The sequence below is a fragment of the Idiotropiscis lumnitzeri genome, unplaced genomic scaffold (assembly GCF_059441095.1).
Source record: "Idiotropiscis lumnitzeri isolate Australia: NSW breed Sydney's pygmy pipehorse unplaced genomic scaffold, RoL_Ilum_1.0 HiC_scaffold_273, whole genome shotgun sequence".
NCBI lineage: Eukaryota > Metazoa > Chordata > Actinopteri > Syngnathiformes > Syngnathidae > Idiotropiscis > Idiotropiscis lumnitzeri.
The window spans coordinates 120,001-135,000 of NW_028283811.1; the positions used below are offsets into that span (position 1 = coordinate 120,001).

Consider the following 15,000-nt stretch of genomic DNA (forward strand, 5'->3'; position numbering starts at 1 on the left):
CAGGGGTAAGGGGTTTAGGTGACCAGGGGTAAGGGGTTTAGGCGACCAGGGGTGAGACGTTTAGGTGACCAGGGGTAGGCCGTTTAGGTGACCAGGGGTAAGGGGTTTAGGCGACCAGGGGTGGGACGTTTAGGTGACCAGGGGTAAGGGGTTTAGGCGACCAGGGGTGAGACGTTTAGGCGACCAGGGGTAAGGGGTTTAGGTGACCAGGGGTAAGGGGGTTAGGCGACCTGGGGCTGGAGAGGAGCACCTTCCCCGGGCACAGGCAGGGAGCGAGCGCCCCCCAGCTCCATCGCTCCGGGGGTAATAGGCCGGCGTCTGCCACACTTAGCCCGGAAATGAGCACCTTCCCCGGGCACAGGCAGGGAGCGAGCGCCCCCCAGCTCCATCGCTCCGGGGGTAATAGGCCGGCGTCTGCCACACTTAGCCCGGAGATGAGCACCTTCCCCGGGCACAGGCAGGGAGCGAGCGCCCCCCAGCTCCATCGCTCCGGGGGTAATAGGCCGGCGTCTGCCACACTTAGCCCGGAGATGAGCACCTTCCCCGGGCACAGGCGGGGAGCGAGCGCCCCCCAGCTCCATCGCCCCGGGGGTAATAGGCCGGCGTCTGCCACACTTAGCCCGGAGAGGAGCACCTTCCCCGGGCACGGGCGGGGAGCGAGCGCCCCCCAGCTCCATCGCTCTGGGGGTAATAGGCCGGCGTCTGCCACACTTAGGCCGGAGAGGAGCACCTTCCCCGGGCACGGGCGGGGAGCGAGCGCCCCCAGCTCCATCGCTCCGGGGGTAATAGGCCGGCGTCTGCCACACTTAGCCCGGAGATGAGCACCTTCCCCGGGCACAGGCAGGGAGCGAGCGCCCCCCAGCTCCATCGCTCCGGGGGTAATAGGCCGGCGTCTGCCACACTTAGCCCGGAGATGAGCACCTTCCCCGGGCACAGGCAGGGAGCGAGCGCCCCCCAGCTCCATCGCTCCGGGGGTAATAGGCCGGCGTCTGCCACACTTAGCCCGGAGATGAGCACCTTCCCCGGGCACAGGCAGGGAGCGAGCGCCCCCCAGCTCCATCGCTCCGGGGGTAATAGGCCGGCGTCTGCCACACTTAGCCCGGAGATGAGCACCTTCCCCGGGCACAGGCGGGGAGCGAGCGCCCCCCAGCTCCATCGCCCCGGGGGTAATAGGCCGGCGTCTGCCACACTTAGCCCGGAGAGGAGCACCTTCCCCGGGCACGGGCGGGGAGCGAGCGCCCCCCAGCTCCATCGCTCTGGGGGTAATAGGCCGGCGTCTGCCACACTTAGGCCGGAGAGGAGCACCTTCCCCGGGCACGGGCGGGGAGCGAGCGCCCCCAGCTCCATCGCTCCGGGGGTAATAGGCCGGCGTCTGTCACACTTAGCCCGAATATGAGCACCTTCCCCGGGCACGGGCGGTGCCAAGCGTCCCCTAAGTTTGCCCAAATGGAAGCTCCGGAGGAGGAGTGCGGGCGTGTGTCACACTTGGCCCGAATAGGAGCACCTTCCCCGGGCACAGGCGGTGCCAAGCGGCCCCTAAGTTTGCCCAAATGGAAGCTCCGGTGGAGGAGTGCATGCTGCATGACAGTGAAGCCGAATAGGAGCACCTTCCCCGGGCACATACGGTGCCAAGCGGCCCCTAAGTTTGCCCTTATGGAAGCTCCGGAGGAGGAGTGCATGCTGTGTGACAGTGAAGCCGAATAGGAGCACCTTCCCCGGGCACAGACGGTGCCAAGCGGCCCCTAAGTTTGCCCAAATGGAAGCTCCGGAGGAGGAGTGCATGCTGCATGACAGTGAAGCCGAATAGGAGCACCTTCCCCGGGCACAGACGGTGCCAAGCGGCCCCTAAGTTTGCCCTTATGGAAGCTCCGGAGGAGGAGTGCATGCTGCCTGACAGTGAAGCCGAATATGAGCACCTTCCCCGGGCACAGGCGGTGCCAAGCGGCCCCTAAGTCTACCCTCATGGAAGCTCCGGAGGAGGAGTGCGGGCGTGTGTCACACTTGGCCCGAATAGGAGCACCTTCCCCGGGCACAGGCGGTGCCAAGCGGCCCCTAAGTTTGCCCAAATGGAAGCTCCGGAGGAGGAGTGCATGCTGCCTGACAGTGAAGCCGAATATGAGCACCTTCCCCGGGCACAGGCGGTGCCAAGCGGCCCCTAAGTTTGCCCAAATGGAAGCTCCGGAGGAGGAGTGCGGGCGTGTGTCACACTTGGCCCGAATATGAGCACCTTCCCCGGGCACAGACGGTGCCAAGCGGCCCCTAAGTTTGCCCAAATGGAAGCTCCGGAGGAGGAGTGCACGCTGTGTGACAGTGAAGCCGAATATGAGCACCTTCCCCGGGCACAGGCGGTGCCAAGCGGCCCCTAAGTTTGCCCTTATGGAAGCTCCGGAGGAGGAGTGCATGCTGTGTGACAGTGAAGCCGAATATGAGCACCTTCCCCGGGCACAGGCGGTGCCAAGCGGCCCCTAAGTTTGCCCTTATGGAAGCTCCGGAGGAGGAGTGCATGCTGCCTGACAGTGAAGCCGAATATGAGCACCTTCCCCGGGCACAGGCGGTGCCAAGCGGCCCCTAAGTCTACCCTCATGGAAGCTCCGGAGGAGGAGTGCGGGCGTGTGTCACACTTGGCCCGAATATGAGCACCTTCCCCGGGCACAGGCGGTGCCAAGCGGCCCCTAAGTTTGCCCTTATGGAAGCTCCGGAGGAGGAGTGCATGCTGTGTGACAGTGAAGCCGAATAGGAGCACCTTCCCCGGGCACAGACGGTGCCAAGCGGCCCCTAAGTTTGCCCAAATGGAAGCTCCGGAGGAGGAGTGCATGCTGCATGACAGTGAAGCCGAATAGGAGCACCTTCCCCGGGCACAGACGGTGCCAAGCGGCCCCTAAGTTTGCCCTTATGGAAGCTCCGGAGGAGGAGTGCATGCTGCCTGACAGTGAAGCCGAATATGAGCACCTTCCCCGGGCACAGGCGGTGCCAAGCGGCCCCTAAGTCTACCCTCATGGAAGCTCCGGAGGAGGAGTGCGGGCGTGTGTCACACTTGGCCCGAATAGGAGCACCTTCCCCGGGCACAGGCGGTGCCAAGCGGCCCCTAAGTTTGCCCAAATGGAAGCTCCGGAGGAGGAGTGCATGCTGCCTGACAGTGAAGCCGAATATGAGCACCTTCCCCGGGCACAGGCGGTGCCAAGCGGCCCCTAAGTTTGCCCAAATGGAAGCTCCGGAGGAGGAGTGCGGGCGTGTGTCACACTTGGCCCGAATATGAGCACCTTCCCCGGGCACAGACGGTGCCAAGCGGCCCCTAAGTTTGCCCAAATGGAAGCTCCGGAGGAGGAGTGCACGCTGTGTGACAGTGAAGCCGAATATGAGCACCTTCCCCGGGCACAGGCGGTGCCAAGCGGCCCCTAAGTTTGCCCTTATGGAAGCTCCGGAGGAGGAGTGCATGCTGTGTGACAGTGAAGCCGAATATGAGCACCTTCCCCGGGCACAGGCGGTGCCAAGCGGCCCCTAAGTTTGCCCTTATGGAAGCTCCGGAGGAGGAGTGCATGCTGCCTGACAGTGAAGCCGAATATGAGCACCTTCCCCGGGCACAGGCGGTGCCAAGCGGCCCCTAAGTCTACCCTCATGGAAGCTCCGGAGGAGGAGTGCGGGCGTGTGTCACACTTGGCCCGAATATGAGCACCTTCCCCGGGCACAGGCGGTGCCAAGCGGCCCCTAAGTTTGCCCTTATGGAAGCTCCGGAGGAGGAGTGCATGCTGTGTGACAGTGAAGCCGAATAGGAGCACCTTCCCCGGGCACAGACGGTGCCAAGCGGCCCCTAAGTTTGCCCAAATGGAAGCTCCGGAGGAGGAGTGCATGCTGCATGACAGTGAAGCCGAATAGGAGCACCTTCCCCGGGCACATACGGTGCCAAGCGGCCCCTAAGTTTGCCCTTATGGAAGCTCCGGAGGAGGAGTGCATGCTGTGTGACAGTGAAGCCGAATAGGAGCACCTTCCCCGGGCACAGACGGTGCCAAGCGGCCCCTAAGTTTGCCCTTATGGAAGCTCCGGAGGAGGAGTGCATGCTGTGTGACAGTGAAGCCGAATAGGAGCACCTTCCCCGGGCACATACGGTGCCAAGCGGCCCCTAAGTTTGCCCTTATGGAAGCTCCGGAGGAGGAGTGCATGCTGTGTGACAGTGAAGCCGAATAGGAGCACCTTCCCCGGGCACAGACGGTGCCAAGCGGCCCCTAAGTTTGCCCTTATGGAAGCTCCGGACAGTGAAGCCGAATATGAGCACCTTCCCCGGGCACAGGCGGTGCCAAGTGGCCCCTAAGTCTACCCTCATGGAAGCTCCGGAGGAGGAGGGCGGGCGTGTGTCACACTTAGCCCGAATAGGAGCACCTTCCCCGGGCACAGACGGTGCCAAGCGGCCCCTAAGTTGTCCCAAATGGAAGCTCCGGAGGAGGAGTGCATGCTGCCTGACAGTGAAGCCGAATATGAGCACCTTCCCCGGGCACAGGCGGTGCCAAGCGGCCCCTAAGTTTGCCCAAATGGAAGCTCCGGAGGAGGAGTGCATGCTGCATGACAGTGAAGCCGAATAGGAGCACCTTCCCCGGGCACAGGCGGTGCCAAGCGGCCCCTAAGTTTGCCCTTATGGAAGCTCCGGAGGAGGAGTGCATGCTGCCTGACAGTGAAGCCGAATAGGAGCACCTTCCCCGGGCACAGGCGGTGCCAAGCGGCCCCTAAGTTTGCCCAAATGGAAGCTCCGGAGGAGGAGTGCATGCTGCCTGACAGTGAAGCCGACTATGAGCACCTTCCCCGGGCACAGGCGGTGCCAAGCGGCCCCTAAGTTTGCCCTTATGGAAGCTCCGGAGGAGGAGTGCGGGCGTGTGTCACACTTGGCCCGAATATGAGCACCTTCCCCGGGCACAGGCGGTGCCAAGCGGCCCCTAAGTTTGCCCAAATGGAAGCTCCGGAGGAGGAGTGCGGGCGTGTGTCACACTTGGCCCGAATATGAGCACCTTCCCCGGGCACAGGCGGTGCCAAGCGGCCCCTAAGTTTGCCCAAATGGAAGCTCCGGAGGAGGAGTGCGGGCGTGTGTCACACTTGGCCCGAATATGAGCACCTTCCCCGGGCACAGACGGTGCCAAGCGGCCCCTAAGTTTGCCCAAATGGAAGCTCCGGAGGAGGAGTGCATGCTGCCTGACAGTGAAGCCGACTATGAGCACCTTCCCCGGGCACAGGCGGTGCCAAGCGGCCCCTAAGTCTACCCTCATGGAAGCTCCGGAGGAGGAGTGCGGGCGTGTGTCACACTTGGCCCGAATATGAGCACCTTCCCCGGGCACAGACGGTGCCAAGCGGCCCCTAAGTTTGCCCAAATGGAAGCTCCGGAGGAGGAGTGCACGCTGTGTGACAGTGAAGCCGAATATGAGCACCTTCCCCGGGCACAGGCGGTGCCAAGCGGCCCCTAAGTTTGCCCTTATGGAAGCTCCGGAGGAGGAGTGCATGCTGTGTGACAGTGAAGCCGAATATGAGCACCTTCCCCGGGCACAGGCGGTGCCAAGCGGCCCCTAAGTTTGCCCAAATGGAAGCTCCGGAGGAGGAGTGCGGGCGTGTGTCACACTTGGCCCGAATAGGAGCACCTTCCCCGGGCACGGGCGGTGCCAAGCGGCCCCTAAGTTTGCCCAAATGGAAGCTCCGGAGGAGGAGTGCATGCTGCCTGACAGTGAAGCCGAATATGAGCACCTTCCCCGGGCACAGGCGGTGCCAAGCGGCCCCTAAGTCTACCCTAATGGAAGCTCCGGAGGAGGAGGGCGGGCGTGTGTCACACTTGGCCCGAATAGGAGCACCTTCCCCGGGCACAGGCGGTGCAAAGCGGCCCCTAAGTCGGTAAAGGTTGAAATAAGTAAATAAATACAAAAAGGACGAGGGGGGAAAAAAAAAGGCAAAAACGTATAAAATTCCCCCATTCATTTCAATGGGCTCGGCCGAATTGGGCTTGCGGGACCGCCGAGGGCACGCCGGAGGGCGGTTGAGTCGGTAAAAGTTGAAATAAATGAATAAATACAAAAAGGACGAGGGGGGGGAAAAAAAAGGCAAAAACGTATAAAATTCCCCCATTCATTTCAATGGGCTCGGCCGAATTGGGCTTGCGGGACCGCCGAGGGCACGCCGGAGGGCGGTTGAGTCGGTAAAAGTTGAAATAAATGAATAAATACAAAAAGAACGAGGGGGGAAAAAAAAAGGCAAAAACGTATAAAATTCCCCCATTCATTTCAATGGGTTCGGCCGAATTGGGCTTGCGGGACCGCCGGGGGCACGCCGGAGGGCGGTTGAGTCGGTAAAAGTTGAAATAAATGAATAAATACAAAAAGAACGAGGGGGGGAAAAAAAAGGCAAAAACGTATAAAATTCCCCCATTCATTTCAATGGGTTCGGCCGAATTGGGCTTGCGGGACCGCCGGGGGCACGCCGGAGGGCGGTTGAGTCGGTAAAAGTTGAAATAAATGAATAAATACAAAAAGAACGAGGGGGGGAAAAAAGGCAAAAACGTATAAAATCCCCCCATTCATTTCAATGGGCTCGGCCGAATTGGGCTTGCGGGACCGCCGAGGGCACGCCGGAGGGCGGTTGAGTCGGTAAAAGTTGAAATAAATGAATAAATACAAAAAGAACGAGGGGGGAAAAAAAGGCAAAAACGTATAAAATTCCCCCATTCATTTCAATGGGCTCGGCTAAAATGGGCCTGCAGTACTGCCGAGAGGCCGCCGGAGGACGCCCTAGTAGGCAAACGTTGATCCCCACACACGAGGGGTCAGTTAGGCGACCAGGGGTAGCGTTTAGGCGACCAGGGGTAGCGTTTAGGTGACCAGGGGAAGCGTTTAGGCGACCAGGGGTAGCGTTTAGGTGACCAGGGGTAGCGTTTAGGCGACCAGGGGTAGCGTTTAGGCGACCAGGGGTAGCGTTTAGGCGACCAGGGGTAGCTTTTAGGCGACCAGGGGTAGCTTTTAGGCGACCAGGGGTAGCGTTTAGGCGACCAGGGGCGTTGCAGTTCCGCCGAATTGCATTAGGGGCGCTGCAGTAGGCAAACGTTCTTCCCCCCTAGTCAGAGGGTCATTTGCCTACTTCCCAGGTTTACCCGGGTTTTCCAAAACACCTGGGGCACATTTTCAGGGATCACGTTTTTAGAAACAAAAATATTCATAATTTCTTCTAAGTCCCCTTTCCAGCGGGGAACTTTGAAACATTGTATCCGACCACTGAAGGCTGTTGGCGGGCACGGCGCGGCAAACAGCCCGCACTCAGGCATGGAGCTCCGGGGAAAGTTGCCTAATTTCTTCTAAGTCCCCTTTCCAGCGGGGAACTTTGAAACATTGTATCCGACCGTGGAAGGCTGTTGGCGGGCACGGCGCGGCTCATAGCCGGCCCTCAGGCACGGAGCTCCGGGTGAATTTTCACAAATTTCTTCTAAGTCCCCTTTCCAGCGGGGAACTTTGAAACATTGTATCCGACCGTGGAAGGCTGTTGGCGGGCACGGCGCGGCTCATAGCCGGCCCTCGGGCACGGAGCTCCGGGTGAATTTTACAAATTTCTTCTAAGTCCCCTTTCCAGCGGGGAACTTTGAAACATTGTATCCGACCGTGGAAGGCTGTTGGCGGGCACGGCGCGGCTCATAGCCGGCCCTCGGGCACGGAGCTCCGGGTGAATTTTTACAAATTTCTTCTAAGTCCCCTTTCCAGCGGGGAACTTTGAAACATTGTATCCGACCGTGGAAGGCTGTTGGCGGGCACGGCGCGGCTCATAGCCGGCCCTCGGGCACGGAGCTCCGGGTGAATTTTCACAAATTTCTTCTAAGTCCCCTTTCCAGCGGGGAACTTTGAAACATTGTATCCGACCGTGGAAGGCTGTTGGCGGGCACGGCGCGGCTCATAGCCGGCCCTCAGGCACGGAGCTCCGGGTGAATTTTCACAAATTTCTTCTAAGTCCCCTTTCCAGCGGGGAACTTTGAAACATTGTATCCGACCAAAGGAAGGCTGTTGGCGGGCGCGGCGCGGCTCATAGCCGGCCCTCGGGCACGGAGCTCCGGGTGAATTTTACTCAATTCTTCTAAGTCCCCTTTCCAGCGGGGAACTTTCAAACATTGTATCCGACCACTGAAGGCTGTTGGCGGGCGCGGCGCGGCTCATAGCCGGCCCTCAGGCACGGAGCTCCGGGTGAATTTTCACAAATTTCTTCTAAGTCCCCTTTCCAGCGGGGAACTTTGAAACATTGTATCCGACCGTGGAAGGCTGTTGGCGGGCACGGCGCGGCTCATAGCCGGCCCTCGGGCACGGAGCTCCGGGTGAATTTTCACAAATTTCTTCTAAGTCCCCTTTCCAGCGGGGAACTTTGAAACATTGTATCCGACCGTGGAAGGCTGTTGGCGGGCACGGCGCGGCTCATAGCCGGCCCTCGGGCACGGAGCTCCGGGTGAATTTTTACAAATTTCTTCTAAGTCCCCTTTCCAGCGGGGAACTTTGAAACATTGTATCCGACCGTGGAAGGCTGTTGGCGGGCACGGCGCGGCTCATAGCCGGCCCTCGGGCACGGAGCTCCGGGTGAATTTTCACAAATTTCTTCTAAGTCCCCTTTCCAGCGGGGAACTTTGAAACATTGTATCCGACCGTGGAAGGCTGTTGGCGGGCACGGCGCGGCTCATAGCCGGCCCTCGGGCACGGAGCTCCGGATGAATTTTTACAAATTTCTTCTAAGTCCCCTTTCCAGCGGGGAACTTTGAAACATTGTATCCGACCGTGGAAGGCTGTTGGCGGGCACGGCGCGGCTCATAGCCGGCCCTCGGGCACGGAGCTCCGGGTGAATTTTCACAAATTTCTTCTAAGTCCCCTTTCCAGCGGGGAACTTTGAAACATTGTATCCGACCGTGGAAGGCTGTTGGCGGGCGCGGCGCGGCTCATAGCCGGCCCTCGGGCACGGAGCTCCGGGTGAATTTTTACAAATTTCTTCTAAGTCCCCTTTCCAGCGGGGAACTTTGAAACATTGTATCCGACCGTGGAAGGCTGTTGGCGGGCACGGCGGGGCTCATAGCCGGCCCTCGGGCACGGAGCTCCGGGTGAATTTTTACAAATTTCTTCTAAGTCCCCTTTCCAGCGGGGAACTTTGAAACATTGTATCCGACCGTGGAAGGCTGTTGGCGGGCACGGCGCGGCTCATAGCCGGCCCTCAGGCACGGAGCTCCGGGTGAATTTTCACAAATTTCTTCTAAGTCCCCTTTCCAGCGGGGAACTTTGAAACATTGTATCCGACCGTGGAAGGCTGTTGGCGGGCACGGCGCGGCTCATAGCCGGCCCTCGGGCACGGAGCTCCGGGTGAATTTTACAAATTTCTTCTAAGTCCCCTTTCCAGCGGGGAACTTTGAAACATTGTATCCGACCGTGGAAGGCTGTTGGCGGGCACGGCGCGGCTCATAGCCGGCCCTCGGGCACGGAGCTCCGGGTGAATTTTTACAAATTTCTTCTAAGTCCCCTTTCCAGCGGGGAACTTTGAAACATTGTATCCGACCGTGGAAGGCTGTTGGCGGGCACGGCGCGGCTCATAGCCGGCCCTCGGGCACGGAGCTCCGGGTGAATTTTCACAAATTTCTTCTAAGTCCCCTTTCCAGCGGGGAACTTTGAAACATTGTATCCGACCGTGGAAGGCTGTTGGCGGGCACGGCGCGGCTCATAGCCGGCCCTCAGGCACGGAGCTCCGGGTGAATTTTCACAAATTTCTTCTAAGTCCCCTTTCCAGCGGGGAACTTTGAAACATTGTATCCGACCAAAGGAAGGCTGTTGGCGGGCGCGGCGCGGCTCATAGCCGGCCCTCGGGCACGGAGCTCCGGGTGAATTTTACTCAATTCTTCTAAGTCCCCTTTCCAGCGGGGAACTTTCAAACATTGTATCCGACCACTGAAGGCTGTTGGCGGGCGCGGCGCGGCTCATAGCCGGCCCTCAGGCACGGAGCTCCGGGTGAATTTTCACAAATTTCTTCTAAGTCCCCTTTCCAGCGGGGAACTTTGAAACATTGTATCCGACCGTGGAAGGCTGTTGGCGGGCACGGCGCGGCTCATAGCCGGCCCTCGGGCACGGAGCTCCGGGTGAATTTTCACAAATTTCTTCTAAGTCCCCTTTCCAGCGGGGAACTTTGAAACATTGTATCCGACCGTGGAAGGCTGTTGGCGGGCACGGCGCGGCTCATAGCCGGCCCTCGGGCACGGAGCTCCGGGTGAATTTTTACAAATTTCTTCTAAGTCCCCTTTCCAGCGGGGAACTTTGAAACATTGTATCCGACCGTGGAAGGCTGTTGGCGGGCACGGCGCGGCTCATAGCCGGCCCTCGGGCACGGAGCTCCGGGTGAATTTTCACAAATTTCTTCTAAGTCCCCTTTCCAGCGGGGAACTTTGAAACATTGTATCCGACCGTGGAAGGCTGTTGGCGGGCACGGCGCGGCTCATAGCCGGCCCTCGGGCACGGAGCTCCGGATGAATTTTTACAAATTTCTTCTAAGTCCCCTTTCCAGCGGGGAACTTTGAAACATTGTATCCGACCGTGGAAGGCTGTTGGCGGGCACGGCGCGGCTCATAGCCGGCCCTCGGGCACGGAGCTCCGGGTGAATTTTCACAAATTTCTTCTAAGTCCCCTTTCCAGCGGGGAACTTTGAAACATTGTATCCGACCGTGGAAGGCTGTTGGCGGGCGCGGCGCGGCTCATAGCCGGCCCTCGGGCACGGAGCTCCGGGTGAATTTTTACAAATTTCTTCTAAGTCCCCTTTCCAGCGGGGAACTTTGAAACATTGTATCCGACCGTGGAAGGCTGTTGGCGGGCACGGCGGGGCTCATAGCCGGCCCTCGGGCACGGAGCTCCGGGTGAATTTTTACAAATTTCTTCTAAGTCCCCTTTCCAGCGGGGAACTTTGAAACATTGTATCCGACCGTGGAAGGCTGTTGGCGGGCACGGCGGGGCTCATAGCCGGCCCTCGGGCACGGAGCTCCGGGTGAATTTTACAAATTTCTTCTAAGTCCCCTTTCCAGCGGGGAACTTTGAAACATTGTATCCGACCAAAGGAAGGCTGTTGGCGGGCGCGGCGCGGCTCATAGCCGGCCCTCGGGCACGGAGCTCCGGGTGAATTTTACAAATTTCTTCTAAGTCCCCTTTCCAGCGGGGAACTTTGAAACATTGTATCCGACCGTGGAAGGCTGTTGGCGGACGCGGCGCGGCTCACAGCCCGCCCTCAGGCACGGAGCTCCGGGGGAATTTCCCCCTCATTTCTTCTAAGTCCCCTTTCCAGCGGGGAACTTTCAAACATTGTATCCGACCGTGGAAGGCTGTTGGCGGGCACGGCGCGGCTCATAGCCGGCCCTCAGGCACGGAGCTCCGGGTGAATTTGACAAATTCCTTCTAAGTCCCCTTTCCAGCGGGGAACTTTGAAACATTGTATCCGACCGTGGAAGGCTGTTGGCGGGCACGGCGCGGCTCATAGCCGGCCCTCAGGCACGGAGCTCCGGGTGAATTTGACAAATTCCTTCTAAGTCCCCTTTCCAGCGGGGAACTTTGAAACATTGTATCCGACCGTGGAAGGCTGTTGGCGGGCACGGCGCGGCTCATAGCCGGCCCTCAGGCACGGAGCTCCGGGTGAATTTTTACAAATTTCTTCTAAGTCCCCTTTCCAGCGGGGAACTTTGAAACATTGTATCCGACCACTGAAGGCTGTTGGCGGACGCGGCGCGGCTCACAGCCCGCCCTCAGGCACGGAGCTCCGGGGAAATTTGGCTCATTTCTTCTAAGTCCCCTTTCCAGCGGGGACCTTTCAAACATTGTATCCGACCACTGAAGGCTGTTGGCGGGCGCGGCGCGGCTCACAGCCCGCCCTCAGGCACGGAGCTCCGGGGAAATTTGCCTCATTTCTTCTAAGTCCCCTTTCCAGCGGGGAACTTTCAAACATTGTATCCGACCACTGAAGGCTGTTGGCGGGCGCGGCGCGGCTCACAGCCCGCCCTCAGGCACGGAGCTCCGGGGAAATTTGCCTCATTTCTTCTAAGTCCCCTTTCCAGCGGGGAACTTTCATACATTGTATCCGACCACTGAAGGCTGTTGGCGGACGCGGCGCGGCTCACAGCCCGCCCTCAGGCACGGAGCTCCGGGGGAATTTGCCCCCTCATTTCTTCTAAGTCCCCTTTAGGCGACCAGGGGTTGACAATTTAGGTGACCAGGGGTTGACAATTTAGGCGACCAGGGGTGACTTTTAGGCGACCAGGGGTGAGGTTTAGGCGACCAGGGGTGAGGTTTAGGCGACCAGGGGTAGCGTTTAGGCGACCAGGGGCGTTGCAGTTCCGCCGAATTGCATTAGGGGCGCTGCAGTAGGCAAACGTTTTTACCCCTAGTCAGAGGGTCATTTGCCTACTTCCCAGGTTTACCCGGGTTTTCCAAAACACCTGGGGCACATTTTTAGGAACCACGTTTTTAGAAACAAAAATTCTTCTATGTCCACCTCCGTGAAAGAAATTGCCCAATGGTTCCCGCGGAAGAGAGCTGCCAGGCGGACGCATACTGCAATAACGGCCGCCCTGGCGCTCTGGTGGATGTTATCCTCGAAATTTCTTCTATGTGCCCATTCCAGCGGGCAACTTGCGAACAATGGTGTCCGACCATGGAAGGCTGTTGGCGGACGCGGCGCGGCTCACAGCCCGCCCTCAGGCACGGAGCTCCGGGGGAATTTTCCCCTCATTTCTTCTAAGTCCCCATTCCAGCGGGGAGCTTGCAAACGTGGTATCCGACCACTGAAGGCTGTTGGCGGGCACGGCCCCACCAGCGCAACACGGCACTTCCTATGACTCGGGTCCGACGCAGGAGGAGCGGTCCTCCCGGCCCCGCCACACGGCACTTCCTATGACTCGGGTCCGACGCAGGAGGAGCGGTCCTCCCGGCCCCGCCACACGGCACTTCCTATGACTCGGGTCCGACGCAGGAGGAGCGGTCCTCCCGGCCCCGCCACACGGCACTTCCCATGACTCGGGTCCGACGCAGGAGGAGCGGTCCTCCCGGCCCCACCACCGCCACACGGCACTTCCCATGACCCGGGTCCGACGCAGGAGGAGCGGTCCTCCCGGCCCCACCGCAACACACACAACCACTGACCGATTGGCAATCATGACCCGCCATCGGAGGGCCCCTGCCGGCCCCGGCCTCGCGCCGGGGTGTTCGGGTGGACGGTTCCTTCGGCCTGCGGGTCGACCTCTGAGCGTTGGCCGGCACCGCAGCACCGCAGCACACATAACCACTGACCGATTGGCAATCATGACCCGCCATCGGAGGGCCCCTGCCGGCCCCGGCCTCGCGCCGGGGTGTTCGGGTGGACGGTTCCTTCGGCCTGCGGGTCGACCTCTGAGCGTTGGCCGGCACCGCAGCACACACATAACCACTGACCGATTGGCAATCATGACCCGCCATCGGAGGGCCCCTGCCGGCCCCGGCCTCGCGCCGGGGTGTTCGGGTGGACGGTTCCTTCGGCCTGCGGGTCGACCTCTGAGCGTTGGCCGGCACCGCATCACCGCAGCACACATAACCACTGACCGATTGGCAATCATGACCCGCCATCGGAGGGCCCCTGCCGGCCCCGGCCTCGCGCCGGGGTGTTCGGGTGGACGGTTCCTTCGGCCTGCGGGTCGACCTCTGCGCGTTGGCCGGCACTTCCCTACCGTTACCCCCCCACCCCTGGGGTTGTGACAAAACGGCACTTCCTATGACTCGGGTCCGACGCTGGAGGAGCGGTCCTCCCGGCCCATCTCGCACCCACACCCTGACATATACTGCACCACACCAACCACTGACCGATTGGCAAGCATGACCCGCCATCGGAGGGCCCCTGCCGGCCCCGGCCTCGCGCCGGGGTGTTCGGGTGGACGGTTCCTTCGGCCTGCGGATCGACCTCTAGCGCACCAACCAGCGCGAAACCGCTTTCGTCGCGAGACCGAGACGACCCTGTCGCGTGCCCGTTGGCCACACGGGCCCAGAGATGTCCTACACGGGAGTTCCGCCGCGCTCGCGGGTACCCCGCGCCGCCCCGCCACGAGAGGGGCGCGGGAGCCCAGGCCCGCATCAGCCGAGCGGTCCTTTCCGAAAAAGCATGTTTCTCAAACCCTACCGGCGTCTGTCAGAAGACGCCGCCTCCGAGTGCGTGTTGCGGTCGCGGGCGTGCGGGCGGCTCCGGCTCCCTCCCGCGACTGACCGCCACGCGGTAACGCGGCCTCTACGGACCGAGTACATACCGAGGCCCAGCCGACTTCCTCACCGCGCACGGGGGCTGAATCGTAACGGAAATTTCGGTAGCCCACGTCCGAAATAAATATGAAAGAAACGAGGGAGGCTGGGGTGCCGCCGGGGGTAACCCCGCGGGAGGCCGTCTCCCGCGGGCGCCGCCCGGTCCCCGCGCCCGGCTCCCCGCTCAGCTCCGGTTCCAATGCAAGAAACACAGACCGCCGGACGCGAGGGCTACCTGGTTGATCCTGCCAGTAGCATATGCTTGTCTCAAAGATTAAGCCATGCAAGTCTAAGTACACACGGTTCCGATACAGTGAAACTGCGAATGGCTCATTAAATCAGTTATGGTTCCTTTGATCGCTCCACCGTTACTTGGATAACTGTGGCAATTCTAGAGCTAATACATGCAAACGAGCGCCGACCCGTCTCCGCGGGGACGCGCGCATTTATCAGACCCAAAACCCACGCGGGTTCGGTTTGCCGCGGTGCAGCGGGCCCGCCGGCTTTCACAGCCGGCGGGCTGTCGGTCTCCGCGGTGCCGCCGGCCCGGCCCCCCCTTTGGTGACTCTAGATAACGCCCGAGCCGATCGCCGGCCCCCCCGCGGCGGCGACGTCTCATTCGAATGTCTGCCCTATCAACTTTCGATGGTACTTTCTGCGCCTACCATGGTGACAACGGGTAACGGGGAATCAGGGTTCGATTCCGGAGAGGGAGCCTGAGAAACGGCTACCACAT

At 60.6% G+C, this 15,000-nt stretch overlaps 1 non-coding gene across 1 annotated transcript in view; it reads left to right on the plus strand.

Moving 5' to 3' along the window:
* Positions 1 to 14,496: 14,496 nt before the first annotated feature.
* LOC148314511 (18S ribosomal RNA) overlaps positions 14,497 to 15,000 on the plus strand; it is a 1,933-nt gene continuing 1,429 nt past the window's right edge. The window contains exon 1 of the ribosomal RNA XR_015841719.1: positions 14,497 to 15,000. This exon is cut by the window's right edge and continues 1,429 nt beyond it. This is a non-coding gene — a ribosomal RNA (18S ribosomal RNA).